Below are 13,021 nucleotides of genomic sequence, written 5' to 3' on the forward strand. Positions count from 1 at the left end.
CCATCAGATAGCATCCTCTTCCTAAAGTCCCTCTCCTGACAAGAATCAGATGCCGCTGCTGGGGCACACCCTCCTCATGTGGAAGGCAGGATAGCCTCTCCTTAGAAAATCTCCCCTTACTTTAAGTCTTCTGAGCAGATCCTGCTAATCTAGGCGTGTAAAGGAGGAGTCTCTTCCAAGACCCAGTGTGGTGCACACCTCACAGGAGGAGGAATGAAAAAGCAGTCACCTTTGCTGGACTGGACTTTTCTTTTAATCCTCTAAATCCTGTCATGCCCTAAGACTGTGAAAGAGGTGGGTGGAGAAGAGCCTTGGTGCTGTGGAAAGGGCCATAACCACTTTCTCCCTCATTGTAGCCCAGAGAGTGTGGATCTCACACCCATCCCAAGCCTTTAAGGAGGGGTGGGTTAAAGTAGCATAATACAGTATTTGAACTCTTTAGGGGTTTGTTGAAGTCCAATATAACAAAAATAACCCAGGCCCTCAGAGAGAGATAGCAGAGCATCCCCTTTTAAGTCTGTTTTTTCTAAAGCAAATACTCATAGGTAGAGTTTTTGCAAGGAAAGCTTACCTTGGATATTATTGGAGTGAGCCTTGACTGAGTTACTCATTTTTGCATGCTTTAGGAAAAATGTGCTCATGTTTTACAGGCTAAGTCTGGTTCTCCTTTTGGGCTGCAGTTCATTATGAATCCTGAAAACACAAGTTTTTGAAATGCAGCCCATTTATAGCATTAGTCATCTCAGCTGGTAGTTCTATACAGTGAGTTATCTCACCACTTTGAAATAAGTACACTGCTATTTTGAGATCTAAAAATATATATAGGGACCAGATTTCTTATCCTAGTTAAAGCAAGTCATGGCTGAAACTCGGATTAAATAATAATCTACAAAAATGAGAGAGAAAGGGTGGGAGGGATCTGAGATTGTTTTGATTGTTGTCTTTTTTTTTTCTTTTTGATAAATTTATAAGAGGCTGGGCAGGTGGCTCACGCCTGTAATCCCAGCACTTTGGGAGGCCGAGGTTGATGGATCACCTGAGGTCAGGAGTTTGAGACCAGGCTAGCCAACATAGTGAAACCCTGTCTGTACTAAAAATACCAAAAAAAAAAAAGCATCAGCTGGGCATGGTGATGGTTGCCTGTAATCCCAGCTACTTGGGAGGCTGAGGTAGGAGAATTGCTTGAACCTGGGAGGCATAGGTTGCAGTGAGCTGAGATCGTGGCATCGCACTCCAGCCTGGGTAATGGAACGAGACTGTCTCAAAAAAAAAAAAAAAAAACTGCAAGAGAGAATGTCTCTAGTTTATGGCTTTTCAGTACAAAGCAGTATGAATTCAGCAGTAGAGTAAGCAGTAGCAGTAAAATAGCAGCATGCTTATGCAAGTTTCAAGATTCTGAAGCCACCATCCCAGGGATAAAGACTGTACTGGTATACACTCAGCCAGCCTGCTGTCACAGAAGGCTTCTGTCTCCAGCAGGTTCCTTTTCTCACTGGGCGTCACCTTTTCTGACTACTCTGCCAGTCAGAGGCCAAACCTTGAATATGTCTTCTTCCCACATCTTGTTTGGCTTCTTTCTTTGTACGTATATTGAGAGAGTAAAAGCAGATAGGTGTGTCTTTCTCCCTTCAGTGGGAACCTTTGTGACTGATGGTTTCCAGGCAGAAGGAGTTCATATTTTTAATTGTTTCCCTTCCCAGCCCTTGTCATCATCTGATAAAGGACTAGGCATTTATTTGCATACAATTACTGTTTCTGCTGGACCTCACCTTCACAGAAGCACACAGGCAAACACCCACAGGATCAGATACAAGCTCCTTTAACAAAATAATTGCCTTCGACTGCTTTACATAATCTATACTCTTACCACAACACAGTATATATGAATAAAAATGAAGCAGAATTCTTTTTGCAGGATCAAGAAACACTACATTCATTCAGTACTTGTTTAGATTTTAAGAAGTCTTTTGATATACTTTTTAAAATTGTGTGTGTGTGTGTGTGTGTGTGTATTTAATAGAGACAAGGTCTCACTATTTTGCCCAGGCTGGTCTCAAACTCCTGAGCTCAAGTGACCCTCCTGCCTGGGCCTCCTCAAGTACTAGGATTTTGGGCATGAACCACCGTACCCAACTGATATTAATTCTTAGTTTGGAATACAACAGTGTATTTTTTTCTTTTTTTAAGGCAGAGTCTCACCCTGTCACCCAGGCTGAAGTGCAGTAGCATGATCATAGCTTGCTGTAGCCTCAGCCTCCCAGTCTCAGCTCCCTGAGAAGCTGAGACTACAGGAGCAAGCCACCATACCTGGCTAATTTTTTATTTTTATTTTTGGTAGAGACAGGGTCTCACTGTGTCATCCAGGCTGGTCTCCAACTCCTGGGCTCAAGTAATCCTTCCTCCTCAGCTTCCCAAAGAATTGGGATTACACGAATGAACCACCATGCCCACCCAAAAAGAAGGTTACTTTAAATGCCTTCTTCACCTGTGTCTAAGTACACTGGGTAAATGTGGCACTAGTGGAACAGATTTACTGAATTTTATCACAGGGCAGGCAAGTAAAGCCAGTTCTAAACAATAAAACAGAGATCAACAAAGATGAGGGATGACTCTAAATAGCCTGCTTTGTAAAATTCAAAACAGGGGACAGCTGTGTAGAGAGAGGCACGATTTTATAAGTATCCATTGGACCTGCCTAGTTTGGCTCATCTCAGTGCCTATCCGAACACAGTAAGACTCCCATTGCTACACAAAATACAAAAATTGGCTGGACACGGTGGCATGCGCCTCTCTGGAGACTGAGGTGGGAAGGTCACATGAGCCCAAGAGGTTGAGGCTGCAGTGAGCTGTGATTGGCACCCTGCACTCCAGCCTAAGTGACAGAGTGATACCCTGTCTCAAAAAAGAACTTTTTTTTTTGAGATGATGAATTTAAATCATTAGGGGAACATACCATTCTTAATAACTTTTTGAAACAAAAACACAGGTTACTTACTCAAAGATGTTATGAACAAAATGTTTTAAGGGTATAAGGGTACAGAGCAAGGGAAGGAGGTTTGGGTCTGGTTTACAGATGGTGATTGTTTTAGCCTTCTAATTTTATGTTGCATTAAATAAGAACAAACCAAAAAGGAGCCACTTGCCTCCAGCCCAGCCTGCATTCAGCATAAAACTGAATCATTTCCTTCACAAGCCAGCTGCCTGTGCTATAGCTCAAGTTATAACAGAGAGCCTTTCTCTGCAGCAGAGGGCTGGGGAAAGAGGGAGTAAGTCAGCACAAAGAATGAGGAAACATTTGCTGCCTTTTCTGATTTCTTCCTAGAATTAACAGGTTTACAGCTGTATTTCTAAGTCAGCATTTTGTATGTCTGAAGAGTATGAGGATAGTTTGAAAAATCAGAAGCAAGATAAGAGAGGTCTTTGCCTCTTTTTTGAGATCTTGCTAGCACTTTTGTTCGTTGGTAATTTTTGCTGTCTCACTGACGCCGAGAGTCCTGGAATTAAACCCCGTGGCCAGCAGGCTGTTAGTTCGTCAGGAAATTCCAAATGGGTATAAATAAATTCTCTGCAACAGCTCCTGGGCTCTTTGCCTGCTAATGTGTGGAGTCCCTTTAATGCTGAGGGAAGTTTGCCTGAGACCTGGCTTCCTGCTTGCTGAAAATCACAGTTATTTTGTTTCTGGGTGGGTAAGTAAGAATGCCCACAAAAGAAAGAGGAGGAAAGCATGATGTTTGGGTGGGGGTTGGTGAAATAAAAACTAGTAAAATTCTTTTACTTCAAGTCAGAAAGAATAACCCAGTACATAATTTTGGGTCCAGTGAAAATTTCAGCTTTACCTGTAGCTTTAATATAAAGATGCCATTGTTGCAGGAGTGAAAGGTGGTACATATATGCTAAGATTTGAGTTTATGGTTTAGTTCAATTCAGTTTCCTTTTTTGTTGCTAAATCCATCTTTGGATATCGTTTTCAGCTCTGTTTTTCTAATAGGGAGTTGCTCAACGTTCATTAAAGCTGGCTTATTTCTTATATAAACACTAAAAAACAAAATAAGGGCAGGGATTCATACAAATAGTAGTTTTCTACTGCCACCCTACCTCCCCGCCCCCACCAAAAAACTGTAATGTTTTGTTAGAAAAGCCCGTTTTATCCACAAGCTAGCCAGTGCTCCTTTTCTGCTTTTCACAGAATTGCTCTTTGAACTGGCACATTTTCTTTTTACGCTTAGAACAGCATGTTACTTTTGAAGAATGTTTGGGAAATAACAGTTCAAGCTCATTCTCTTCTGTGTATGCATGATTGATTTGGGCTGTATTTCAGCAATAACTTAAAATTAGACAGTGGCCATTAGAGAGTAGCATAGTCAGGGTTACACTGAGGGTACCCATGGCATTTTGGCTGTTTCGAGACAGATTTGGGGTGAAGAGTTGCTGCATCTTGTAGTTGGCACTGAGCACTGGAGAAGAGGGCCACTATAAACTGAAGGTCTCTGCTACCATCACATGCCTCCCTTGTACAATGTGCCCTTTATTAAGACAGGCTGTTCCACTACTGAGAACAGTAACCCTTTCCGCTCTCTTCCCCTCACTCTTCCGTACAGCCTGGCTTCTGGCCTCTTAAAATCATGCCCAGCGTAGAACTGTCAGTTCACAGAAGGGACGCTGCACTGGGGTCGTTAGGTCATGCCGGTTAGGATGCTGCTGGAAAGGTGCTGCTGAGTGGGACGTGCAGAGGGTAAGACCACAGGCTCTGTCTGCCTGAGCTCATCTGCTCTGACACCTGCTGTGATTGATTTTTCTGCACTTAGTTACATAGCATGTCATGTTAAGAAATGTTGTATCAAGTGTAGTCAACAGTTACTCATAGCCTGGAAGCAACTTTGGGAATCACAGTCCCACAGACCCCCTCATTTTAAGGGTATGAATCAGGTCACTGCATTGTATGATTCCAGGCCCTTCCTGCACATTGCTCATCCGTGAACTAGGAAATGACTATAGCTCCTGTTCTTGTTTTATGAAAAGAAAAGTATATCTTCCCCCAACCTAGGCAGGCGGTTCAGGATGACTACCATGGAGGTGCTCTGGGTGGTTCTGAAGCACCGTCTCTGCTCAGTGTGTTAGAGTACTGTGTCCTGAGACTTCAGGAGAGCTGCACAATGAGGTGCAGAATAATCAGCACTCACCTTTCTCCTCATTGTAAGATGGAAATATTTTAACCAGGCCATAATATACTCTAAAAGCTGGGGGCTGGGTTGTCTAGTTTTGCTTTTATTTTATTTCCTTCCTGTGCTAGACTAGGAAGTACATGCCACTCTGCCCAAGCAGTGTGCACACATACCCAACAGGGCTCTGCTGGCATCTCCCTCATCCACTCTAAGAAGAAACCAATGTAGAACTCAATATTTTAGCAGACTTACTTGATCTTGAACAAGTATCACAAATACCTTGAACCCTGACTTCATGGGGGCAGGGGCAGGGTATAGAGGAGGAAGAGTTCTGGATTCTCTCTGGAGGGCCAGGGTTGTATGCTTCTCCAGACAACAGAAGGTAATCCCGTACCACTAGTAGTACAATAGAACCCACACATCATTCTAATTGACAACACAGTGATGCAGGTATTACTTTCTCAATTAAACAGTTGGAATATAATCTAATTTGCTGACAGCTGCGGAGCAACAGAGCCAGGATTCAAACCCAGGCAGTCTGGCCCCAGAATGCCTGCTTTAAATCACTGCATCTCTTCCTCCACTATACTTATTTATCAGTAGATGCCTAGATGTGGAGCTTTTCACTTCAACAGATACTAAGAGGGCCATGTACCACACACTAAATACTGAGGAATAAAAACATAAATACTTCTTGGCTTCTGCCTCCCCAGACACTTAGAGTCTAGTGAAGACAGACAGGCATGTGCCTGCTAACAGTAACACAGGTCTGCATATATAGGCAAAGTGACTTAGTAAAAAAGAGGGAGGAAGGGGACCAGTTCTTCCCAAGACAGAGCAGTTGAGGATAAGTAGGGCTTTATAAAATGAGATATCTAGGCTGGGCCCTTTAGGACAATGCAGCTGATTTTGACAGATGAGAGTGTGGGGAAGGATGTGCTGGGTAGAGGGGATAGAATGAGCAGAGAGAGATCAGCTTGAAGGTTTCTCAGTATGTTGAGGTTCAGGTGGGGAAGAACCTGGGAGGTGCTGGATTGGGGCTAAATTGTTGACATTTCATGCCACAGAAAAGAGCTTTTAGGCTTTCTTCTTTATAATGGACCTCCTGGCACATCAACCTGCAAGAATAGTGATTGTGAAGTTGTAGATGTTTCCAGGAATACCTGAAACAAATGTAAAATTTCTCAAATAATATGAAATGCAGGAAAGCAAAGCCATCTGCCCCTGAAAACAGGTTGCTTATTTGCAATATGAGCAACAGCAGCATCTGGGCTGTGCTCCCTGGTGACAGGCTGACTGCACCTGTCCATCCTAAGGACATTGATGCACAGACGAAGAAAAGAAAGACATAAATAAAATTTATTTTTAAATTTTAATCATACAGAAAATTTGTAAAAGACCTCTAATGGCTCCCTCACCCAGATTCAGATTTCCCAGTGGTTAACATTTTACCATATTTGTTCCTTCCCTTTGGTGTGTGTGTGTGTGTGTGTGTGTGTAGAAATGCAGTTGTCATGTCTTTTTAGTCTCCTTCCATCTGAAAAGTTCTCATTTTTTCTTTTTTTTCATGGTTTTAAAGCCAGAGGCCTGTAATTCTGTAGGATATGTTTCAAGCAGGGTCAGGCCGTGCATTCTTGGCAGGACAGTACAAAAGTGATGCTCTGCTCTTCCCCCTGCAAATACATAAGGTAAACTTTGATCATTTGGTCGAGGTGATATTTGTTGTCAACTTTCTCACCATACCATCACCATTTTTTAAAAAAAGATTAATGTTATTTTCTGGTGAGATATTCTGTAACCACACCAGTATCCTAGTCTTTGGTAGGAAATCTCCACCTGCTAGCCTTGGCTAGTGATTTCTACCTAAATCAGCTACTGTTCTAATAATCAGTCCATGGTGATTTTCTGTTTCCATCATTCCTTGAATATATTAGTTTGCATTCTAACATATTTATTATAGCATGATGGATTCACAAGTAGATATGTAGTTTAGTCACTGGATTGTAACTTGTTACTGTCGTTAATTATTTTAATGCTCAAATTGTCCAATATGTGGCCATAGGGGCTCAAAAGAGTGAGTCAAAGAGGCCCTTGACACTGGCATTAAATAGCCAATCTAACATGTGCTGATGATTGAGAATAATAACTGGTAGGCAGAGGGTGTTAGCTGAGTTCTAGATGTGTATGTATCTCAAATGGTATGTGCCACCAGCAACCAGGTCTGTGGCAGGCAGGCTGACCGTAGCACTCAGACCCTGGAGGCAAGCCAGCCTAAAATTCACCTTGTCGAAGTCCATCTGGTGGGTGAAAGTTTTGCATTTTCAGAGTATATTGCTTAAGTTCCCCAGACCCTATCATCTGCATTTAGCTTTCCCTATTGCCCAAGTCAGGCCCTGGTCAGGTGTGGGTGGAGAGATGCACAAAGGTGGAAACAGCGTGCTGCCGGCCTTTCTCTCCTGCTTCCACAGAGACGCTAGCTGTCTGCCAGGGTCAGCACTGTCTTAGCCTCACAGGTATTTTCAGTCCTTGCTCTTCCCATCCTAGAGTTTCAAACACAGATCAACTCTGTGTTTTGCATCTCAACATGCTGAATCAGAACCTGGATTCCCTAAAATGTCATCTCTTCTTTCTTCCTGACCACTCATGCCATATCCATCCCTCCCAGGTTAGATTTATCATACCTTTACCTTCAGAAAAGGAATCCCATCACTTTTCTCTGCAGTGAGTCATCCATTGTTTAAAGAAAAATATTTTCTTTTTAGTAGCAGAATGAGATAACAGAGCCATAGAAGAAAAGCCCAGAGACCGGATCCTGATCTCCAGCTCAGCCCAGAGCAGCTGGAATTAGTTGGGCCTTCTCAGTTTCCTCCTACATATTAGGGCAGGTGGAATTAAGGCTACAGTCTAGTGGTTGAATACCACCCCCAGAACTTCCCTTACTATTACCACTTACTTAATTGGATAGATAAAATTCACATGGTACAAAGGAATTTGTTAGACAAAAATTCGTGGGGACTCGAATAATCCATGGAAAACCCAATGGAGGATGCTGAAGAGAATTTAAATCTCCAGCATCTAGCCAGAGCAATCTTATTAAAATGCAAATCTGATCATTTTACTCCCTTGTTTAAAACCCTTCGGTAGCCTACTAATGCATCAATGATGCAAAAACATGATTCCCAGGGTTCTGTGGGATTAAGGCTCTGTCTGTCCCCTTTCTGCCTCACTGCAGTCTTTGCAAAGTCCCCTTCCCAGCTCCTAAAAGTGGCAGGCTTTGCATATGCTCTTTCCTCTGCCTAGAATTTCTCCCATCCCCGCACACATCCAGCACACTGCCCAGGAATCCTTAGCTACTGCTCCCTTGAAGAACCCTCCCTACCTGTATCATAGGTGGGGTCCCTGCTCTGTTGCAGTATAATGCTTGTATTTTACGTTCACAACACTTAGTACAGTTATTTATTTATGTGATCATTTGTCTGTCCCTCCTATACTTCATAAGTTCTACCCAGACAGGCTCTGTGTCTGTTTTGCTTAGCACCTAGCAGTGCTTGGCCTGTTGCAGGCACTTAATAAATAAATGCTGAATGAAAGAATACATCCATCTTTCGGTGTAACAACTGCATCTTCCTTAGATCAGCATTCTCTTTATGGAGTGTGGGAACAGGAAGACTTGGAAGATGGAGCTGGTATAGAGAGGGCTAGTGATGAGAGACAGTGGAAGATGTAGGAGTAGCGTGTAGGTTAATGTCTATGAGGCCAAGTTTTTTAAAAAGTCGAGATTATCTGTGAGAGGAAATCCAAAGATTTGGGAAGCCCAAAGGAGTTAGGAAGAGTTAGTAGTATAGGAAGCAACACCACATTATAACTTAATCATATAAACAAACCAGGCCTGTAAAATTGCAGTTATGCTACGTATGTGTCAATTGACCTGGTATTTCTTATGAACTTCTGGTATATACTTTGGTTTCTTTAATGTTACCATTTTATTTGCATGAGGTGTTTAGGTAGTTATTTAAAATTGCTGTACTAGCCTGGGCAACATAGTGGGACCCCCATCTCTATAAAAAATTTAAAGATTAGCCAGGCTTGGTGACACACATCTGTAGTCCCAACTACTGGAGAGGCTGAGGCAGGAGGATCACTTGAGCTGGGGAGTTTGAGGCTGCAGTGAGTTCAGTGATAGTGCCACTGTACTCCAGCCTGGGTGACAGAGCAAGACCCTGTCTCTAAATGAATGAATGAATACCTACCTATAACCTGGGAAAGTATTGGTGGAATTGCAGTAGGCAATATAAACTCCATGAGGAGAGGGATTTCAGGCTTAGAAAAAGCCTAGCACTTGGTAGGTGCCCGTCATTTGAATAACTGAATAATGGGTTTTATCCTGGAAGGAAAAGAGCATGTTTAAAAACAACTTTTTGGTAAATGCAAGAGCAAAAGAAAATCTCATCTGCTGTACATTCTTTTAAACCAGAAGGAGGAACACTCACATTGCTCTCCTTTTTATTGCATGTTCTCTAACAAATGGTGTTCCTCCCACAAATTTGACAGAGGGAGTGAAGCTGCTGGGTCACAAAGAGCTTAATGCTAACAGTGTCATCAGGAGATGCCACCTACTAAACCCATTCAGAAGGACGCTGTTGCACTTCACTGTCTTCTTAGAACACTTTCCACTCCTAGAAAAGTTGATGTGCTAACCTAATTACTTTCATACTCTGAGTAATTAGCTTCATGAGAACTTGCCTCTCTTCCTCAGTTCATCATACTGGTTTGCTTTCCTGCTGACGTGGAATCTTTGACTGCTTTGAACAGCAGGATGCTTGCACTCTGGGGCTTTTAAATGTGGAAATCTGTGATAATTATGTGCTTCTCTAGGACTAACTCAGCTCTTCAGGCAAAATCTTCATGCTTCATGTGAGAGGGGACAATAACGTTAATGGGGATTAGCAAAGTCCTTCAGTTTCCACACACCAGTCAGGTGTGGCGTCTGGCAAAGAAAAACAGTGTGTGTGAAAGTTGTGGCACGGGGTGTAATTATTTTTCACAGCACCATCAGTCAGTAATTGGGCCTAGAGTGTGCAGCAGCGAAACCAGAACAAAGAAGTCAGTGTGTCCTAATTAATTGATAAAGTAATAATATCAAAGTCTCCTCCATCTTAAAGGCCACAGGACACATTATTTCAGAAACCCCAGTGCTTTTTGCTCAAATTAAAGAATGGCTCATTGTGGTAGAGTATATAGAAAACTATTGACTGCTTTTTTACTCAGAAGTGGTATTTTTATCGCCCTGTCACTTGAGCATAGTGTTATTGGCACCAGTAGGAAATCAAAGATGTGAAGACTACAGATTCTTTTTTTTTGAAACAGAGTTTTGCTCTTGTTGCCGAGGCTGGGGTGCAATGGCACATTCTCGGCTCACCACAACCTCCACCTCCCGGGTTCAAGCGATTCTTCTGCCTCAGCTTCCCAACTAGCTGAGATTACAGGCATGCGCCACCACACCCGGCTAATTTTGTGTTTTTAGTAGAGATGGAGTTTTTCCATGTTGGTCAGGCTGGTGTCAAACTCCCGACCTCAAGTGATCAGCCCACTTCAGCCTCCCAAAGTGCTGGGATTACAGCTGTGAGCCACAATGCCCGGCCAAAGGCTACAGATGATATGGCCAAAATCTCTTTGCTATCTGTGAATTTTTACTCTTCTCACTGTCTCCAGCACAGGCTTTCTCAGCCTCAGCACTACTACATTCTAGAATAGATAACTCTTTGTTGCGGGAGGGAGGGCCTGTCTTGTGCATTGCAAAATGTATAGCAGCAACTCTGGCCTCTATGCAGTAGATGCCAGTAGCACCCCTCCACTTTCAGCAGTGACAACAATAAATATCTTTAGGCATTGCCAAATGTCCCTTCGGGGAGCAAAATCACCTCCACTGTTCTTTTGGTTGATTTAAAAAAAAAAATCACCTCCAGTTGAGAATCACTACAAGCAGGTTAGTACTCCCAGATGAGTTTCCTGCGATCTAATCTTCTTCCTTGTGAGTACATTAATTTTTATGTCTTTCCAAACCAAGTATTATTTTGGACAAGTTTAGTTTCATTAGAAGTTAAAATATATAGTACTTTATGAATCTAGTTGAAATGATTTTTGAAATTCCCATAACTCCATTTTACTTTGTTAATGCAGAAGAATTACAAGTAAATTTCACACCGTTCCTGAGGCCATAACCTGGGCCCCTCTCACAGAGTACTAAGTTTTTGTTTTTTTGAGATGAGGTTTCATTTTTGTTGCCCAGCTGGAGTGCAATGGCACAATCTCACTCAGCTCACTGCAACCTCTGCCTCCTGGGTTCAAGCGATTCTCCTACTTCAGCCTCCCAAGTAGCTGGGATTACAGGCATGTGCCATCAAGCCCAGAGGTTGGTCTCAATCTCCTGACCTCGTGATTGCCCTGCCTCAGTGTTCCAAAGTGCTAAGATTACAGGTGTGAGCCAGCATGCCCAACCAGAGCACTATGTTTTACAGGAGATAAATATATAAATAATGAGCACATTTACCATCAGTTTGTTGATTTCACCTTTTCTCTGAACACATGGGAATATGGTCTAAACTTGGAGAGTTGTCTCTAATTGATGCTGTCGCATTGGTGTTTGGTTACGCCAAATTACAGACTGTGCAAACTTATTTGGGAAAGAGAGGGAGGAATGGGACTCTGTGACCCTTTGTGTCCAGGAGTAAGTTGACTCAGAGACAGTGCCAACCTAAGACACCATGGAGCCCAGTGTTAGCAGGCCATTCACTTACCTTGAGACACTGGTATAAATTCTGGCGATGCCAGCTATGATATATCTCTTTGTTTCACTTCTGCCTTATTTATTTTTCTATACAGCCCATCCCCACTTGACTGTAAGCCATGTGGGAGCAGAGACTTTGTCCCTTTTGTTCAGTTTTCCCAGCTCCTAGCACAGTGCATGGTAAATAATAGGTGAAGATCCATAGAGAACTAGAGAGAGAGACAGAGACAGAAAGTAGATATTAATTTGTATGCCTTTATTATCAATATCAATTATAAATGTAAGTCGAATGTGTGAATAAATGTTTTTTTGGTCTACACTTCCCACTGGGTATTATAACATTTTAACTGGTCTCATTGAATTTAGCCTCTTTCCCTACCTCAGTCTCATATACATACAATTGTCAAGACAATCTTTGTTGATGCCTTTTAGCCCCTAGCTTCATTGGAAAAACTTGCACTGCTCCAGGGTGTGAAATTGGTGGCCTCTCCTGTACTCATCCTCTTCCCCTTGTTTAACCTTGGCATTCCTTCAGCAGCACCAACAGGCTCTGCCCTGGCTCTTCACCTTTTTACTCTGTCATATACCTTGTCTTCAAAACTAATATAGCTTAACTGGGTTCTGTTTTGATTACTAGTTTACATACTTTCATACTGCATTGTGATTTGGTTTTTTGGGGGAGGTTTGTTGTTTTGGGGGGTGGGGGTTTAGACTGGGTCCCTCTCTGTTGCCCAGGCTGGAGTGCAGTGGTGTGATCTCAGCTCACTGCAACCTCCACCTTCCAGGTTCAAGCAATTCTCCTCCCTCAGCCTCCCCAGAAGCTGAGATTACAGGCATGTACCCCCACACCCGGCTAGTTTTTGCATTTTTAGTAGACGTGGGGTTTCACTGTGTTGGCCAGGCTGGTCTCGAACTCTGATTGAACTGCCCACCTCGCCTTCCCAAATTGTCGGGATTACAGGTGTGAGCCATCGCTCCCAGGCTGCATTGTTGATATATGCATTTGTAACTGATCTCAATTAGTGTTATGTTAAGGGTATTTGGCAGTCATCTCTCAGCTAGACTATATCTC

The 13,021-nt window shown here is 42.7% G+C and overlaps 1 protein-coding gene across 42 annotated transcripts in view; it reads left to right on the forward strand.

Moving 5' to 3' along the window:
* KANK1 (KN motif and ankyrin repeat domains 1) overlaps positions 1-13,021 on the forward strand; it is a 230,269-nt gene that overhangs the window by 176,151 nt on the left and 41,097 nt on the right. For 4 of the 42 annotated variants that reach the window (XM_078368038.1, XM_078368057.1, XM_078368046.1 and 1 more), the window contains exon 1: positions 3,580-3,682. The exons of 35 other annotated variants lie outside the window; for them this stretch is intronic. The gene's annotated coding sequence lies outside the window, so the exon portion shown is untranslated. Of the gene's footprint in view, positions 1-3,579; positions 3,687-13,021 lie in introns of those variants that run through there. 3 more of the 42 variants (XM_078368035.1, XM_078368048.1, XM_078368042.1) reach the window with 1 other exon arrangement.

This window comes from Callithrix jacchus, chromosome 1 (assembly GCF_049354715.1).
Source record: "Callithrix jacchus isolate 240 chromosome 1, calJac240_pri, whole genome shotgun sequence".
NCBI lineage: Eukaryota > Metazoa > Chordata > Mammalia > Primates > Cebidae > Callithrix > Callithrix jacchus.